Below are 19,300 nucleotides of genomic sequence, written 5' to 3' on the forward strand. Positions count from 1 at the left end.
GGTTCATGAAAACACAGATGCTGGGTCACTAGGAATCTGTATATGGCACTGGTTCAAATATGAGTCTCACACTTGCTTACTCCTGTTTTCTCCTAGAGACGCCTCACATTCCGGTCAAGGTCAGTCATGCATTTACAAGATTTTCTTTTCATTTTATCTAGTTTCTTTTGTTTGCTTTGTTTTTGCCTTTTTTTTTGAAGTGAAGTGAAGTGAAAGTCCTCAGTTATGTCCGACTCTTTGTGACCCCATGGACTCTACAGTTCATGGAATTCTCCAAGCCAGAATACTGGAGTGGGTAGCTGTTCCCTTCTCCAGGGGATTTTCCCAACCCAGGGATCCTACCCAGGTATCCCGCACTGCAGGCGGATTCTTTATCAGCTCCTCTGTATTAGATTTTCTGTACTTTTTCATAGATGAGTATCTTTTTAACAATTTATTTTTCCTTTAGACATAGAATGCTAAAACCCATAAGGAAAGATCACTTATTGGGAGACTTCTCTTTGCAGTTCATCTAACCTGTTTAGGTGGAGGAGGAAATGGCAACCCACCCCAGTATTCTTGCCTGGAGAATCCCATGGACACAGGAGCCTGGCAGGCTGCAGCCCATGGGGTCCCAAAGAGTCGAGTGACTAACACACACTCACTCACACACACACACACACACACACAACCTGCTATCGGGAAACATGCTATCGGGAACCTGGAGGAATACAATGAGTAGCTTGTTGCAGCCTCAATTATACCACTTCTTGTTAGAGCCCAACACCCTGGCCTTAGAGTTGTCCAGGTGGTCACTCTTCATACCTTCAGTGACTCACCTGTACTTTTACCAATTGCTATGGATCAGACAAGGAGCTTGGTAGTCAGAAGCCACAGAGACATGTCCTGACACCTGCTGGTGGCTGAGGGAGTCTTCACCTCAGAAAGGTGGGAACCTCATTTTTGTTGCCCAGTTTGAAAGTTCAGCCTTCATTGTTTCCTACTTCGTGTCATATTTGGGGCATAATTGCATGGATACAAAGATGAAACAGTGAAGGTTACTGTTCTTGAAGAGCTCATCATCTCTTTAGCAGGGAAAGAGAAAGACATGCATCCAGGTATTTACATTGTGGTAGGTGTTATGGTGTGTGTGAGAAAATAGAACATATGCACGGGTCTCTGCAGCCAGTTCCTGGCTCAGCTGCTGAAACCCTTGTAGTTTCTTAATAGATAAGAGCATCTTTCTTTTTAATGGGGCAACTTTGAGTGGGCTCCTGGATGGGGGCTGGTCACCAGAAAGACCAAGCCATGATTAGAAGCTTGGAATTTTCAGCCCTGCCTCCACCCTCACTTCTCTAGTGAGGGTAGAAGGGTTGGAAATGGGAGTTAATAATTGATCACGCCTATACAAGTAAGCTTCTGTAAAATGCCAATAGCATGGGCTTCTGAGAGCTTTCATGCTGGTGAAACAGCCGTATACTGGGAAGGTATGCCCCCTAACTCCATAGAAACAGAAGCTCCTGCTCTTGGGACCCTCCCAGACCTCGCCCTGTATGTCTTCACCTGCCTCTTCATCTGTATCCTTTATCACATAATTTTTTAACAGACTGGTAAATGTGTTTCCGAGTTCTGTGATCCACTGTAGCAAGTTACTCAAATTTGAGTACAGGAATGTGGGAACTTCCAATTTGTAACCAAGTTGTTTAGAAGTCTTGGGTAACCTGTTATTTGGGACTGGCATCTGAAGTGGGGACAGTCTCATGGGACTGAGCCCTTCATCTGTGTGATGTGACACTCTCTTCAGGGCAATCGTGTCAGAACAGAGTTAACTGTAGGACACTCAGCTGGGGTCACAGAGAATTGCTTAGTGGTCACACATCTGGTGACCAGAAGTGTCAGAAGTTGTGTGGCAAGTTCAGAGTGCCATGGAAAAGACTCGTTAACTGTGCATTTCTTCGTAAGGAACTCTCTGTAGCTCCCAGGCTTACTTCTTTTAGTTACAGCTATAAGCAGAGACAAAGTAGAGTCTCCCTTCCCCTATGGCCATTTTTAGGAAAAGGAAACAAATTGGCCCAGCCTGAGTCAAATGTCCTCTTTCTGAGGACATTGAAAAACCAATGAAACAAATTCTGGGCACAGATTACATATACGACAGCCAAAGTTTTGCGGGATGAATGAGGAGGAGCTGGGTGTGGTGAGCTGGAAAGATGCGTGGCCCTTGCCTTCCTATAGCACCCAAACCCAATCAGTCCAATCATCCTGCTATGTTCTTTGCCAGAGCAGCAAAGCCCAGTCCTAAACGCTGGGCTGCCTGGGAATTCCCAGGCAAAAGATCTAGATCTCATGATGTTGGTTGGATGAGGAGGGATGGTGCTGGGTATGCTACTTTACAAAGAAGAAGCCTGGTTCACTGATCTAGAGGGCCATCATATTTATATACAATGGAATACTACTCAGCCATAAAAAAGAATGAAATAATGTTGTTGGTAGCAACATGGATGGAGCTAGAGATTAACATACTAAGTGAAGTAAGTCAGAAATAGACAAATACCATAGGATATCACTTACATATGGAATATAAAGTATGACACAAATAAACTTCTTTGCAGGACAGAAACAGACTTAAAGATATAGAGAGCAGACTTGTTGCCAAGGGGGAGGGAATGGGGGAGGATGGATTGAGAGTTTGGGATTAGCAGATGCAAATTATTATATACAGAATGGATAAAGAAGGCCCTACTGTATAACACAGGGATATTCAGTATCTTCTGATAAGCCATAATGGAAAAGAATATGAAAAAGAATGTATGTGTGTGTGTGTGTGTGTGTGTATATATATATATATAATATATATATTATATATATATAATCACTTTGATGTATAGCAGAAATTACCACAAATTGTAAATTAACTATACTTCAATAAAATAAATTTTAAAAAGGGAAATGAGTATGATTTTGGTGAATTCACCACAGTGCAGGGCCAGGCTCTGAATTTTGCAGATTTAGAAACATTTGTCAATGTTTCAGAACTGACATGATTTGTAGGCACTGATTCATATGAATGGGGTTTCAACAGCAACCAATACACAAATCCTAAATGAGAATTTATTAATTTACAAAATGTATTTAAAGGCATATCAGTCTTCCCCAGGTCTGTTTTTCAAATACCGTTTTGAACCCCAACTAATTGCTGAACCCCAACTAATTGCTGAACCCAGTGCTGGGTGCTGGGGACACAGAGATAAATTAAATACAGGCTTTGGTCTCTGAGAGCTCCCTAACTTATGTGTGTGTTGGGTGTGACCAGACACGTTCCTTCTCTGAAATCACATAGCTTGAGAAACCAAGTCACAGTCAGGAAGCAGCTTGTTGAGGGTGAGACAAGAACAAGGGAGGTTGGTTGGAGGCTGGACTGCTCAATGGTGTCTCTGACAGCCCGGGTCCTGCTTTACTTGGTGGGGAGAACTGGATCCTGGAGTCGAGTTGGCACAGCCACTGTTCCCGTGCAGTTCTGCAACCCAGCACTGCCACTGCTGGCCTCAGATGCTCTTCGCACTTTCATGGCTGCCCACAGTCCCTTAAAGCAGGACCTTTTCTCTGTAGACAGCTCCCATCTTACGGAACATCTCCCCTAGATCTGGGAGCTGAACGGTGTTGGTGGCATTCCCCATGAGTCTCATCCATTTCCCATTGATCTCACCAACATGTCACTTAGGACAGGAGCTGCCCTGAGGGCCCCTCAACCTTGCCTCCTTGTTAATCTGTGTTCTTTTTATTTAAGGGTGCAGGCTCCAGAGTGCACGTGCTCAGTAGTTACAGCACCCAGGCTTGGGATCTTTGTTTCCTGACCCTGGATCAAACGCACGTCCCCTGCATTGGAAGAAGGATTCTTAACCACTGGACCACCAGGGAAGTCTCCACGTATGTGTGTTGTTCTGATTGGACTCTCCATACTCCTCTGTGAGCCTCTACATTACTTTGGTCAAGTTTCTCTCCTCTCAATAGTTTTTTCAAACATTTGACAATTCCTTGCAATCTTCCATCCAACCTTTATCCCTCTAACTCCTAACAGGTGACTGTGCCGCCTACTTTAGTTAGGAAATAGGGCTGGGGTGCTACCCCCTTAAGCTCCTAAGAAAAGGCTCAGCGATCCATCTTTAGTGCTTTAGGGCATCTCCCAGGTACAGCTGCTATTTCTGTACCACTCCTAAATATCTTTTTTCCAGCTGTTTGGTTCCCTTGTGTGAGATAATAGAAAACATATATATATATTGGTCTCTGTCCCAGGTTCCTGGTTTAGAGAGAGCGCCTAAAAGTCTTGTAATTTCCCAAGTGATAAGAGCGCTGCCAGCATCTTTTTGTTCTAATATTTGGTTTTTGACTCTGTCCCTGACACAAGGCTCTTAAAACACTTGTAAAACTTCTCAGTCCAGATAAGAGCACAATGAACATCTTTTGTTTTAATGAGGCCACTCTGGGTGAGCTCCTGAATGGGAGTTCGTCACTAGAAAGACCAAGCCAGGCAGTATTAGAAGATTGAAATTTTCTATAGTCTGACAGGATAGAGGGGCTGGACATGGAGTTAATAATTGATCATCCCTATGTGAGGAGGTCTCCATAAAATCCCAACATTAGGAGTTCAGGGACTTTCCAGGTTGGTAAACGCATCCACCTTTGGGTAGGGTGTTGCATCCCAACTCCACGAGGACAGACACTCCTGTGCTTGGTAACCATCCAGACCTCACCCTAGATGTCAGGAAGGGAACACAGGAACCTCTGATGTGTAGCTAAGTTGGACGAAAGTTATGGGTGACCTGGGGACCTACTTCTTGCAATTGGCTTCTAAAGTGGGCAGCAGTTTGAGCCCTTCACCTAGGGCATCTGACATTCACTTCAGGTAGATTGTGTCAGAACTGAGTTAAACTGGAGGACACCCAGCTGCTATTGCAGAATTGTTTGGGGTGGGTTAAACCCACACACCTGGTGTCAGAAGTGTTGGATGGTATTCCTATGTGAGTAAAGAAGAAACACAGGAGGGAAGACTGTTTTTTCCTTAGACCCCCTTCCCCCCTCCATCCATTCTCTATCTGGCTCTGTCTTGCTCTGGGTCTTGGGGCGCCGACCCCTGTGGGATGCATCAATAAGCTCTCTTGCTCTCCAGCATCTTTTTGACAAGGAATCAGGAAATAAGAAGGTGGGAAAAGAAGGGAGTCCTCTGGCTGAGGTCTCTCCAGAGAGCTGAGAACAGAGCAAGAGACCTGGGAGGGCAGGACTAGGAAGAGGATTGGAGTTCAGGGCCAGGGCCAAGGAGAAAGAGCAAAGGGGCGGTCACGGGCTCGCTGGCACAAACCCAGACAGGCGGAGCGGAAGGGCTCATTCATCCAGGGCCAGCCCAGGGCTGAGGTTGCCGAGCTGGCTGGCCCGGCCCAGGCCCTCTTAGGGCTGGGAGGGAATTTCCTCGGGCTCCCTCCCCCAGGGCTGGGCGAGCGGGAAACTGTGCGGAGGATTTTAATTTGAGGAGCTACCTAGGAGTGTCTGGCAGGGCGGGAACTTCAGGACACCTGAGGCAGCCCCTTGGCAGGGAGCAGCCTGTCCTGCCTGGGACGCACCTTGGCCTCCCCCAGGTAAGCTGCCGGCTCTGGTGAGGGCGGTGGGAGCCGTCGACCGGGTCCCTCTGTCGGGCGGGTCGGGGGTGGGGAGCGCCCGAGGCCCAGGGCCGACCGAGGAGTGCTCCCTTAGCAACCTCCTTCCGGAGGAGGCTTCAGGAGTGTCCGCTCCTGCCACTTTCATTTTAAAAGTTGGCAGCAGGTTGGGCCAGGAGTCAGGGGGCTGTCTCTGACTCACCCCTCTCCCCGATGGTGGGAGGACCAGGTAATGCCGTTGCCCCTCTGAGCCCTGGTCAATCTCTTGCCTTCTTTCTCCCCCTTCATCCTGTTCTCCTCAGTAACCTGTCCCCAACTCCAGTCCCACATTTCTCTCCTCCCTCCAACTGAGCCAGATCCTAGTCCTCCCTAGACCTCTGCCCCGGGAGACCACAGCCAGGGCCGGACAGTCTCTGGCTGCTTCCTGCCCAGCAAGTCTCCGAGGTTGTTTCCTCCTTCCTGGTATGGGTGTCTGAAGGATTCTGTTCACTCCTGAATATGTTACTTTTTATTCTTTATTCATGAGTCTCCGTGGGGGGTGGGGGGATAGGGTGGGGCAGGGGTGAAGTTAGGCGTGGGACACACAGTTTCGCTCTTCCTGGGAATAAGAGAACTGAAATTTATTTCACAAATGTATGGTGATCATCTGTAAGCAGGTGGCCAGCGTGGCAGAGTGGAAACATTTTGGAGTCTTAGGCATTTGGATTGCTATCCCACCTCTTCCTGAAGGTCAGTTTCCTTAGCTCTAAATAGTATTGTTATAAAGAGGACATGAGATGTTGTTTTGTTGTTGGGACTCCATGGACATGAGATGATGCATATCAAACACCAAGCCCAGTGCCGGGCACACAGCAAGGCCGGCTCCAGAAACACCTGCGCTTCTTTGGCCCGCTTCCTGCCATGACCCACCCTAACTGCCACCCTCCCCTCTCTATCTTGTAAACATGTAGCAGACACCCTCGGCCTTGAAAGCACTTGGGCCCACCTGTAAACACTGAGCTGGGAGTGAAGGGGCAGGTGGTGAAGGGAGGGGCTGAATAGGGAAAGCGCCTCCTGCCATTTGAGGTTAGAACAGCAATCAGGGCTGGGACCTCTAGCTGGAAGGAAAGGAAGGCTCTCCCGCTGTGTTTCTGAATTTGCATACTTAGAGTCAGTGATGGGAACCGTCAGTTCCTACCACCAACTTTGCCTGGCCTCAGGTTCAGTTCAGTTCAGTTCAGTCCCTCAGTGTCCAGCTCTTTGCGACCCCATGAATCGCAGCACGCCAGGCCTCCCTGTCCATAACCAACTCCCGGAGTTCACTCAGACTCACGTCCATCGAGTCAGCGATGCCATCCAGACATCTCATCCTCTGTTGCCCCCTTCTCCTCCTGCCCCCAATCCCTCCCAGCATCAGTCTTTTCCAATGAGTCAACTCTTCACATGAGGTGGCCAAAGTACTGGAGTTTCAGCTTTAGCATCATTCCTTCCAAAGAAATCCCAGGGCTGATCTCCTTCAGAATGGACTGGTTGGATCTCCTTGCAGTCCAAGGGACCCTCAAGAGTCTTTTCCAACACCACACTGCAAAAGCATCGATTCTTTGGCGCTCAGCCTTCTTCACAGTCCAACTCTCACATCTATACATGACCATAGGAAAAACCATAGCCTTGACTAGACGGACCTTTGTTGGCAAAGTAATGTCTCTGCTTTTGAATATGCTATCTAGGTTGGTCATAACTTTCCTTCCAGGGAGTAAGTGTCCTTTAATTTCATGGCTGCAATCACCATCTGCAGTGATTTTGGAGCCCAAAAAAATAAAGTCTGACACTGTTTCCACTGTTTCCCCATCTATTTCCCATGAAGTGATGGGACCAGATGCCATGATCTTTGTTTTCTGAATGTTGAGCTTTAAGCCAACTTTTTCACTCTCCACTTTCACTTTCATCAGGAGGCTTTTTAGTTCCTCTTCACTTTCTGCCATAAGGGTGGTGTCATCTGCATATCTGAGGTTATTGATATTTCTCCCGGCAATCTTGATTCCAGCTTGTGTTTCTTCCAGTCCAGCGTTTCTCATGATGTACTCTGCATAGAAGTTAAATAAGCAGGGTGACAATATACAGCCTTGACGTACCCCTTTTCCTATTTGGAACCAGTCTGTTGTTCCATGTCCAGTTCTAACTGTTGCTTCCTGACCTGCATACAGATTTCTCAAGAGGTAGGTCAGCCAGTCTGGTAGTCCCATCTCTTTCAGAATTTTCCACAGTTTATTGTGATCCACACAATCAAAGGCTTTGGCATAGACAATAAAGCAGAAATAGATGTTTTTCTGGAGCTCTTTTGCTTTTTCCATGATCCAGTGGATGTTGGCAATTTGATCTCTGGTTCCTCTGCCTTTTCTAAAACCAGCTTGAACATCAGGAAGTTCACGGTTCACATATTGCTGAAGCCTGGCTTGGAGAATTTTGAGCATTACTTTACTAGCGTGTGAGATGCGTGCAATTGTGCGGTAGTTTGAGCATTCTTTGGTATTGCCTTTCTTTGGGATTGGAATGAAAACTGACCTTTTCCAGTCCTGTGGCCACTGCTGAGTTTTCCAAATTTGCTGGCATATTGAGTGCAGCGCTTTCACAGCATCATCTTTCAGGATTTGAAATAGCTCAACTGGAATTCCATCACCTCCACTAGCTTTGTTCGTAGTGATGCTTTCTAAGGCCCACTTGACTTCACATTCCAGGATGTCTGGCTCTAGGTCAGTGATCACACCATCGTGATTATCTGGGTCATAAAGATCTTTTTTGTGCAGTTCTTCTGTGTATTCTTGCCACCTCTTCTTAATATCTTCTGCTTCTGTTAGGTCCATACCATTTCTGTCCTTTATTGAGCCCATCTTTGAATGAAATGTTCCCTTGGCCTCAGGTTACAGCCTTTTAAATGCATAATCTAATTTAATCATAACCCTATTATATTTTCCTCAGCCCCATTTTACATTTGAGAACACGAAGATACAAACAGACAAAGGGATTTCCCTACGGTCACATGGCTAATAATAAGTAGTGGATCCAGAATTCAAATCTAGGTCAGACTCTGGATTCCACACTTTGTTCAAATCCTTATTGTCCTTCAAATTTCTGTGTATCAGAAAGAACAAAAGGCCATCAGCCTTCTCCCAGCTTCCTAGACACTGGCTTCTCACTTGCCGTACATCAGTACATCTCCTGCTCTGGGCTGCTTCATCCAAGTGGGAAAGAACCCAGTCCTTCCCTGATTTGTTCATTCAGTCGCCCATTCATACTTCATTCATTCAGTCGTGTGCTCCGTTGGTCCTATGTATATGTTCACAGCTTATAGTGAGCACCCTGTATGTTCCTGATACAGAAATGTTGGAGGAATCTTTCGTAAGTTAATTCAACAAACATAATCTGATTCGTCCTGTGGGTTCCCTAATAGGGATTCAAAGATGAATAAAATAGGTCTTCCCTGGTGACTCAGTGGTAAAGAATACGCCTGCCAATGCAGGATACACGGGTTCAATTCCTGATCTGGGAAGATCCCACATGCTGTGGAGCAGCCACAGTTATTGAGCCTATGCTCTAGAGCCCACGAGCTGAAAGTACTGAAGCCCACTCGCCCTAAATCCCATGCTTTACAGCAGGAGAAGCCACCGCAGTGAGAAGCCTGCACAGCACAACTAGAGAACAGCCCGTGCAGCAACGAAGACCCAGCACAGCCAAACGTGAATAAAGAAATAACTTTAAAAGATGAATAAAACAAGTTCTATCTTCAGGGCTTTCACAGCCTTGTGGAGGAGACAGTGATAATACAAAGAAGACAGTGGTACCCTAAGGGGCATTTAATTCTTCCACGTCTGCTTTATTCGTTACTGTATCCCTTGCTTAGCACAATGGCAGGTGCCTAGTAGAGCCTTAATAAGGCTTTGCAGAGGAAATGTTAGGACAGAGTCTTGGAGGGGGTGTTAGGACTTGGCCAGGAGAACACACTGGGGAGGGAAGATGTTCTAACAGAGAGAGATGCTCATGAAAAGGCCTAGTGCAGGGTGGGAGCTAGAATTGCTAGGCGCTCAGTAAGACCAAAACTAGTGGTTACCAGTGGGGAGAGAGAAAGGGATGGGGCAGGATAGGAGTGGGAGACTGAGAGGTTCAGGCTACTCTGTGTAAAATAAACAAGCTACAAGGATATCTTATACAGCACAAGGAAAATGGCCAATATTTTATAACAGCTTTAAATGGAGTATAACCTATAAAAATTTTGAATTACTGTGTTGTACACCTGAAACTAACATAGTACCACAAGTCAACTATACCTCAGTAAAAAATTAATTAGAGGTAACAAGGAAGAAAAGAATGAAGGCGGATTCTCTTACAGACAGAAGATTATTCTGGTTTAGCTGGTCGATTTGACAGTGAGGACTGGTTTTGACAATTGGATTATATGGCAGACATTTTCCATACACTGAGCAAGCTAAATCTGTAGCTCCGAGGTTTAGAGGAAGACATATCTAAAGCATGTCTCTAATAAAGACTATGCTAGAAAGTTCTATCTTGCAACTGATTTTAATTTGTGAGAAATAATTTATTGTTGACTTAAAAATGTATGAGAGTAACATAGCTTGTCCGAAATTCTTATGGGGCTACATGAGCAACAAATGTGAACACTGCAGGTGTGTGGCACACACAACATCATTGTCCAGGGCATCACAGTGGGGACTGATCAGGTGGGGTGAAGTGGCTCGTCTGGAGATAAGCAGGGGGCAGAACTGGAGCAAGAACCAGGGTTTCCCGGGTGTAACAATTCAGTGTTCTTTCCAAATTTCCCCCTTCTTTCTTCTTCTACTCACTTAGTGGTTTATTCAGCAAACAGTAAGCACCATTAGATAGGATAAAAAAGAAAATTTCCTACTTGCCTGGAGCTTATATTCTAGTAGAAAGAGACAGACAACAGATAAACACACCAGATTTTTATTTTTACATATTTATTTGACTACATCAAATCTTAGGCCGCGAAAGGAGAAGAGAGTGGTAGAGGATGAGATGGTTAGATAGCATTACCAACGGACATGAATGTGAGTAAACGCCGGGAAATAGTGAAAGACAGAGAAACCTGGCCTGCATGCTCCAGTCCATGGGGTTGCAAAGAGCCGGACACAACTTAGCGATTGAAAACAACAGCAGCAACACTGAGTCTTAGTTGTCATACCGGAGATCGTTTTGTGGCACGCGGGATCAATACTGACTGTGGCATGTGAGCTTCAGTTTGTTGCACACGTGGGCTCCAGAGCTCCGGCTCAGTAGCTGCAGTGTGTGGGCTCTGTAGTTGTGGCATACGGGCTTAGTTGCCCTGTGGCGCATGGAGTCTTCCCTTATAGCCCAGTCAGTAAAGAATCTGCCTGCAATGCAGTAGACCCGGGTTCGATTCCTGGGTCGGGAAGATCCCCTGGAGAAGGAAATGGCAATCCACTCTAGTATTCTTGCCTGGAAAATCCCATGGACAGAGGAGCCTGGTGGGCGGAAGTCCAGGGAGTTGCAAGAGTTGGACACGACTTAGTGACTAAACCAACCAACCAACCAATGTGGAACCTTAGTTCTCTGCCCAGGGCTTGAATCCATGTACCCTGCATTGGAAGGTAGATTTTTAACCACTAGACCACCAGGGAAATTCCCAAACCAGGTATTTTTAGATAGTTAAGTGCTGAAAGTGAGTTAGAAGGGGGATGTGATAGAGTATATGGGGTGGGCAGAGGTTGGGCTGCCACTACAGAGAGGCCAGAAAAAGAGCTAGCCTTGAGTGTATGTGCTGGGGTTTGGGGGGTGGGGGCTGGGGAGGAGAAAGGGTTAGGTGGGGGGAACAGCAAGTGCAAAAACCCTGAGACAGGAGAGAGCTTGAGTCAGAAAGAAGCCCCTGTGGTTGCAGCACAGAGATGTGGGGAGAGTAGTAGGAGGTTAAAAGAAGGCTGGAGCTAGGTGGTGCAGGATTTACCAGCCATGCCAAGGATCCTGTATTTACCTTGAAGACAATGGGAAACTCTGAAGGGTTTTATTTCTTTGTGTATTTTGGCTGTGCTGGGTCTTTGTTGCTGTGTGTGGGCTTTCTTTAGTTGCAGTGAGCAGGGGCTGCTCTCTAGCTGCTTTGTGGGGACTTCTCATTGAGGTGGCTTCTCTTGTTGCAGAGCATGGACTCTAGTGCGTGGGCTTCAGTAGAAGCCACACAGGGCTCAGTAGTTGTGACACATAGGCCCAGTTGCTCCAGGGCATGAGAGATGCTCCCAGACCAAGGATTGAACAGTGTCCCCTGCATTGCAAGGTGGACTCCTAACCACTGGACCACCAGGAAAGCCCCCCACTAAAGGATTTTAAGCAGACAGTTGATTGTGTTTTGTTTTGGAAGGGGGGCAGGAATGGAAACAGAGATGGAGATTAACTGAGAGGCCCTTTCAGGTGAGACAGCTGCTGTCTACTCTGCTGAGGGGGTGTGAAGGTGAATGGTGTTAAAGGGAAGGCAGAATGGTGTGGAATGTCATGTTGTCCTCTGGCTCTGATAAGGGGCGCTGGTAACTATTGCTATATAACAAATCACTCCTCAGAGCTCATTCTTCTTATATTATGTCACATCTCAAAGAGGGGACATTCCAAGAGGAACAGAAGTAGGGCTGCAGATCTCGGCAGGCCTGGCCTTGGAGGTATCTGGCACTACTTCTGCCTCATGCTATCAGTCAAAATTAGTCACAGGTCTGGCCCAGATTCAAGGTGGGGAAACAAAACCACCTTTTAGTGGAGAAACAGCAAGTAATATGCTCCGTCTTTAATCTACCACACTGGGCTTCTGGAAACGGAATAACCACAACTGCCCTGATGAGACTGACCCATTTGAAAATCTAAACCACAGTTTAGTAGCGCCCTCTTCTTACCCGAGGTTTTGCTTTCCTCGGTTTCAGTTACCTGAAGTCAACCTTGGTTTGAAAATATTAAGTGGAAAATTCCAGAAATGAACAATTCATAAATTTTGAGTTGTGCACTTTTCTGAGTAGTTTGATGAAATCTCAAGCTGTCCTGCTCCATCTGGCCCAGGACATGAATCATTTCTTTGTCTAGTGTATCCTGCCCAGTCATCTAGCTGCAGTCTTGGTTATCAGTTGAGGTATGCCAAAGTCACCCTTATTTAACTTACTAATGGCCCCAAAACACAAGGGTAATAATGCTGGCAATTTGGATATGCCGTAGATAAGCTGTGAAGTGCTTCCTTTAAGTGAAAAGGTGAAACTTCTTGACTTAATAAGGAAAGAAAAAAGGGAACTTCCCTGGTGGTTCAATGGTGAGGACTCTTGTGTTTCCACTGTAGGGGGCACAAGTTCGAGTCCTGGTCAGGGAACTAAGATTCCACAAGTCACATGGGGTGACCAACAACAACAACAAAAAATGGTAAGAAAAACAAATTGCATTCTGAGGCTGCTAAGATAAAAATGAATCATCTATGAAACTGTGAAGAAGAAAAAAAAATTCATGCTAGATTTGCTATCTCACCTCAGACCGCAAAAGTTACAGCCACAATGTATGACAAGTGCTTAGTTAATATGGAAACAGCTTTAAATTTGTACAATAAGATTTGGAGAGAGAGAGAAAGATGACAACATTCACACAACTTTTATTACAGAATATTGTTTTCATTCTATTTTATTATTAGTTATTGTTGTTAATGTTTAATTTATAAATTAAACTTTACCATAGGTATGTGTGTATAGGAAAAAGCATTGTATAGATGAAATTTGGTGCTACCCACAGGTTCAGATATTCCCTGGGGACTTGGATTGTATTGCTGTGGATAAGGGGAGACTACTGTATACTGTGTTGGAACAATTTATAGGTCTTTGTTCTCCACTGAGGAAAAAAGAGGGCCTGGGGAATAGGAGGTGGTTTTGTTTTTGGTTTTTTGTGTGTGTTTCCAGAGTATAGCATATACAAGGCATTCAGGGTATGTTGTCCAATAAATTTACATATCACGTAAGAATTCATAGGTTATCAAATCATAGTGTACATGAGAATCCCCTGGGGAGCTGTTACAAAGACAGGCAGATTCCTGGGCAAGACCCCAGCCCAGAATCCAAATTTCTAGGGCAGGGGGTTTCAATCTTAGCTGCACATCAAAAAATCCCAATGCACCCTAGCTCCAGAGGCCTTAGTTCAACTGATCAGGGGTGAGCTCAGATATTAATACTGCTTTACAATCTCCTCAGACAATTCTCATGTGTAGCCAGGGTTAAGAACCACTGCTCTAGGATTAGAACCAGCCATCTCCACTTGACTTGTTCAGATGATTCTGTAGCTGGTTTATGTCAGGGTGACCAGCTGTTCTTGGTGTGCCCAGGACTGTCCTAATTTTAGCACCCTAAATCACATATCCCTAGTCCCGTGCAAAGCAGCACAGTTGGTTATCATCAATGGACCATTATTTAAGAAACATTGAAGATGAGGCAGTGAAAGCCTTTTTGAAGAATACCTACAAATAACTACTGAGAGCAGTGATTCTGCCTCCTTACTGAAGGGACTGAAATAGTATCATAATGTTATCAAACAGAGCCAACTCCTTGACTTAAGGAGGTTGGGAGTTTTCTTTCAGCCCTGTGCTCTGGTGGGCTAGGTCATTGCGTGCTGCACGCTAAGTCACTTCAGTCGTGTCTGACTCTGTGTGACCCCATGAACTGTAGCCCGCCAGGCTTCTCTGTCCATGGCATTCTCCAGGCAAGAGTACTAGAGTGGGTTGCCATTTCCTCCTCCAGGGGATCTTCCCAACACAGGGATCAAACTTGTGTCTCTTATGTCTCCTGCATTGGCAGGTGGGTTCTTTACCACCGGCACCATCTGGGAGTTTTCCTTTAGCTCTGTGCTCTGGCGGGCTAGGTCATTAGCCTAGTTAAATAGTGTGTCTGTCTTTGGGACTTCTTCCATATTCTATTTCTTAGTGTGCATGTGGCAACTTTGAAAGTCTGATCACAATTAACAAGGAAAATGTGTTGAGGACAGTATGAGATACAACATAAAGCTTTGGTCTTTACAGTATATATTATTATTACTATTATTTATTATAATAGAAAACAAACATGTTATAATAGAGTACTTAAATAGCTCTGTGGGGAGGCAGTGTGTATATTAATAGTGGACTGGCTCAGGATCTAGCCTCAAGAATGGGACAGTGCTCTGGCTTTGCTTTTGATGTGCAATCACAGGTACCTCTTTTTGCCTTAGTCGTTCATCTGTAAAATGGGAATAAAAATGGTGTCTTCTTCACAAGGCAGCTGCTGCTGCTGCTGCTAAGTCACTTCTGTCGTGTCTGACTCTGTGTGACCCCATAGATGGCAGCCCACCAGGCTCCCCCGTCCCTGGGATTCTCCAGGCAAGACCACTGGAGTGGGTTGCCATTTCCTTCTCCAATGGATGAAAGTGAAAAGTGAAAGGGAAGTCGATCAGTCGTGTCCAACTCTTCGCGACCCCATGGACCGCAGCCTACCAGGCTCCTCCACCCATGGGATTTGCCAGGCAAGAGTACTGGAGTGGGGTGCATCACCTTCTCTGCAAGGCAGCTAGGAGGATTCATCAAAATACCACAAGTGATGGGGATTCCCTGATGGTCCAGTGCTTAGGACTCAGTACTTTTACTGCTGTGGGCCTAAGTTCGATCCCCGTTCAGGCAACTAAGATTCTGCAAGCCTTGAGGCATGGCCGAATGAAACAAAAACAAAAAACAAACTAAAAACCCCACAAGTGAAAGTGGTTCTGTGGATTGGGAAGGGGCAGTCATGATAGTCTTTGAATGGGAGAGACACAAAGAAATTATTCCACTGAGAGGTCTTGTACATGACCAGAGTCTTGGTCCCCCCACCTTGAACCACAGCCGCAGTTGTGGGATTCCAAAGAAGAATCTTAACACATAGTGGGCATGCAGAGACCTCAGGAAGAAGAGCATCCCTACCTTAGGTGCCCTCACAATTGAGGGCAAGTGTGCTTTGCTTCAGGAATAAGGAACACTTTTGGAAAAGGGGATTTGTGAAGGTACTTTCTATTTTGTTTTAAAATCTTTTGCCTATTTATTTCAAGTGTATTCTTGGATATGTAGCGAAAAGAAAACAACCACAAACCCATAAATTGGAAAGGCTGGTTCTTAATTTCTGTAGCTAAAAAAGCCCTCTTTCAGGCTATAACCACAGAGAGATTGCTGCAGGACTCTGGAATGAGGCATAATGATGGTCTGCAATGTGATGAAGGAGGCTGTTCGTCTCTGTGGCCCAGAAGCCCAATCCGTGGCCTCTCCAATTACCCAGGTTGCCTAGCAACACCACCCAAAGCCTCCCCACCAGGCCCAGCTGGGCAGCAATTGGGTACACCCAGCATAGTCTGTTGCCCAGCCTTCTGGATACCCCGGCCACATCAAGGCTGGACTCAGCCTCTGCAAGGGCCCGCCTGGTACCAATGAATGGGTGGGGCCAGCTGTTTAAAAAAACAATTCAGATGTCTGAAACCCAGTTGTTCGAGTGCAGCTGGGAAGCAGCACAGCTTAGTGATCGAAAGCCTCTTTGTCAAAGAGGAGTTGTCCTAAGGTTGGTGGCCTTGGCAGTGCTCTCCTGGGTGAGGTGAAGAAGGGAAGGTGAGCCTGACTTAGTCCTCGGGTTCTCAGAGAATCACATCCTTTTTCTTTCCTGGATGTCTTTCTCCATCTTGACTCCTTGCAGCAGTAATGGGAGTGGTGGGCGTTCCCAGCCCCGCTTGCCAGTTCTTCTGCAGCTCCCATCTGGGAACTCTCAGAGTCTAGTTGGGATCTAATCGGAGAGCTGGAGGAGGAAGTGGGAGGAGGAAAGAGGGAAGGATGGGATGAAAATACTCAAAACTATGCACACTTCTTGCACACTTGTTACATGGGAATCACAAGCCAGAGGAATGCCTGGGGCCTTTGGAGTCAGGCGCCTTCAAGTCTCCTGCTCCAGCCTTCTTCTCACCAGCTCTATGACCGTGAGCAAGGTGCTTGGGAAGCCTGAGTTACCTTATCCATAAATTGGGGACGTTATTATCCCAACTTACAAGACTGTTGTAAGAAGTAAAGTAGAGCGTGCTCTTAAAGTGTTTGGCATAGAAGCTGGCACACACTAAGTGCTTACCATTATGGCAACTCTTAGAATTTCATTTGATTCTTACAATAATTCTGTAAGATATTGAGGGGAGTAGAACTCGAGTCTTCACGGTGCCAAGCACAAGGAATAGTGCTCCCTGAAGACAGGTGACAGCCCCTTTTGTAACCAATACAGCATGGTAGCTCTGCAGGTCTCAGTGAAGGCTCAGTGATGGCAGAATGATGACGATGGGGGGGGGGGGGGCGGTGTGCGGAGGAAAAGGAAGAGGGGAAGTGCTTCTCGGTATAAGAGAAGTAACCAAAACTCTTAGTTAATATGGTGTACACGGAATTCTTCTCTCCTTCCCTCTCTCCTTCCCTCCCTCCTTCCAGTATTCTTTTAAATAAACTGTATTTTGGAACAATTGTAGATTTACTAATACATCAAAGTTGCAGAGTTTGTTTACTTTTTACTCAGATACAAGTATTTTCTGAACACCTTTGATGCATCAGGAACTTTCTGGGCTTGAGGAAAACAGCAACAAAACTGTGTCAGTCTCCTGTTGGAAGATCACAGAGATTGTGAGATAGAGTGGACCTCTAATAGTACTCACACTTCTGACACCACATGTGTGCGTCTTCCATGTCAAGCAATTCTGACGCTGACTACCCTGCAGATTAAGGGCTCAGTCCCACAAAGCTGCTCCCTATTTCAGATGCAGTTGCAAGCCTAGGCTTCCAGGGCTTTTGACCAAATGGCTATAATTTCAGCGTTTCTGTCACCTCCCTCCTTGGGTTCCATAATTTGCTAGAGCAGCTCACTGAATTCAGGACTGGACATTGCCTACTATTATCAGTTTATTATAAAGACTACAACTCAGGAGCAGCCAAATGGAAGAAATGCGTGGGGCAAGGTATGTGGGAAGGGATGTAGAGCCTCCACACCTTCTGTAAATGCATCACCCTCCCAGCATCTTGAACTGTTTACCTAACCTGGAAGTTCTCCAAACCCATTTGTTAAGGATTTATATGGAGATTCAATTACATAGGGATGATGGATTAAATTTTTGACCACTGATGACTAAACTCGGTTTCAAGCACTTCTTCCCATCCCAGAGGTGGGGGACTGAAAGTCCCAACCCTCTAATCACATGGTTGTTTCCTCTGGTGACCAGTCCCCATCCTCTAAGAATAACTTCATTTCCATAAACTCAGGTACAGTTGAAAGAGGCTTATTAAGAATAGCAAAAGATACTCCTCTCACATTGCTCAGGAAATTTCAGGGGTTTTAGGAGCTCAGTGCCAGGAGCTGGGGAGGAAGACCAAATATATATATTTCTTAATATATCACAATGTCATGGCAGATTACAAGATCACTGGAAGGAAATAAGGAGAAACAAAGGGAGACCAGGCAGTTAGAAGTACACCAAAATTACAGAGCCAGGTAGGCAAAAAGAGCCCCATTGTTGCTGCTGCATGCTCATTGCTTCAACCTGCATGAAAGACACAGCTGGCATCGGATGCTGGGTGCCACACTGACTCCAGTGGCACAGCTGGATGGACACGAGATACTGCTGCCATTGCTTTAAAGTGCGCCGTGTAAAGAATCTTCCCCATCCGCAGCTCCAGTCCTCCAAATTCTAAGCAAATGCAGCTGATTGCTCCAGGTCACATACCTGAGCCTAAGAACCTGGAAAAGTGAGTATTGAACATTTTTAGCTTTTGTACTGGGAAGTGGTCCTTGCTGCCCACCCAGATTTGTGAAATGAGTAATTGGCTGAGAAAATTAACCAATGACCATTACATAAGCATTATCAAAAGAATACAGTGGAAGTGTTACAGAACCAAACTTGGGTCCACTCATCCATGCACTGAAGCCAATCTGCTGACGCTGGGTTGTGGTGAAGGAAAGTGCTGTGTTTATCGCAGGGCATCAAGCAAGGAGTCCAGGGTGGCTAGTTCTCTAAACACCTGAACTCCCTAATGGGTTTCAGCCAGGCATTTTTTAAAGGCAAGGCGAGGAAGGGGTGACCCAGGGTATGTGATCAGCTGGCACACAGTTCTCTGATGAGGTAACAGGGTGGAGTCACAGGGTTAATGTTATCAATCCTTAGGTTCAGTAGGCCTGGGGGCTCTGTGCTCATCGTCATCAGGTAGTTAACATCTTTCATTTGGTGGGGGTTTTACTAGCATCTGCCTGCAATGCGGGAGACCCGGGTTCGATCCCTGGGTTGGGAAGATCTGGAGAAGGAAACAGCAACCCACTCCAGTATTCATGCCTGGAGAATCCCACGGACGGAGGAGCCTGGTGGGCTACAGTCCATGGGGTAGCAAAGAGTCGGACACGACTGAGCAACTTCACTTTCACTTTCACTTTCACTTAGTATCTGCAAAACAACTCAGGAAATGTATATCAGATACTGTTATCTAGGTACCTTAGAGAGGAGCTGAAGCGGAGGATATGGCAGAGAGGTCTGTCCTGGGAAGGCCCCATAGGGTCCTGCTCAGTTACAGAAGTCCTTAACTTAAATTTTTTTGACTTAATTTATGACAAAATTTTGAGAAACACTATGTGATATTGAAAATG

General features: G+C 45.9%; 1 protein-coding gene across 4 annotated transcripts in view; it reads left to right on the top strand.

Moving 5' to 3' along the window:
- The first annotated feature begins 5,374 nt into the window (after positions 1-5,374).
- Positions 5,375-19,300, top strand: part of RHBDL2 (rhomboid like 2) — a 58,078-nt gene continuing 44,152 nt past the window's right edge. For 2 of the 4 annotated variants that reach the window (XM_027537761.1, XM_027537764.1), the window contains exon 1: positions 5,375-5,606. The gene's annotated coding sequence lies outside the window, so the exon portion shown is untranslated. Of the gene's footprint in view, positions 5,607-16,112; positions 16,255-19,300 lie in introns of those variants that run through there. The other 2 variants (XM_027537763.1, XM_027537762.1) reach the window with 2 other exon arrangements.

The sequence above is a fragment of the Bos indicus x Bos taurus genome, chromosome 3 (assembly GCF_003369695.1).
Source record: "Bos indicus x Bos taurus breed Angus x Brahman F1 hybrid chromosome 3, Bos_hybrid_MaternalHap_v2.0, whole genome shotgun sequence".
NCBI lineage: Eukaryota > Metazoa > Chordata > Mammalia > Artiodactyla > Bovidae > Bos > Bos indicus x Bos taurus.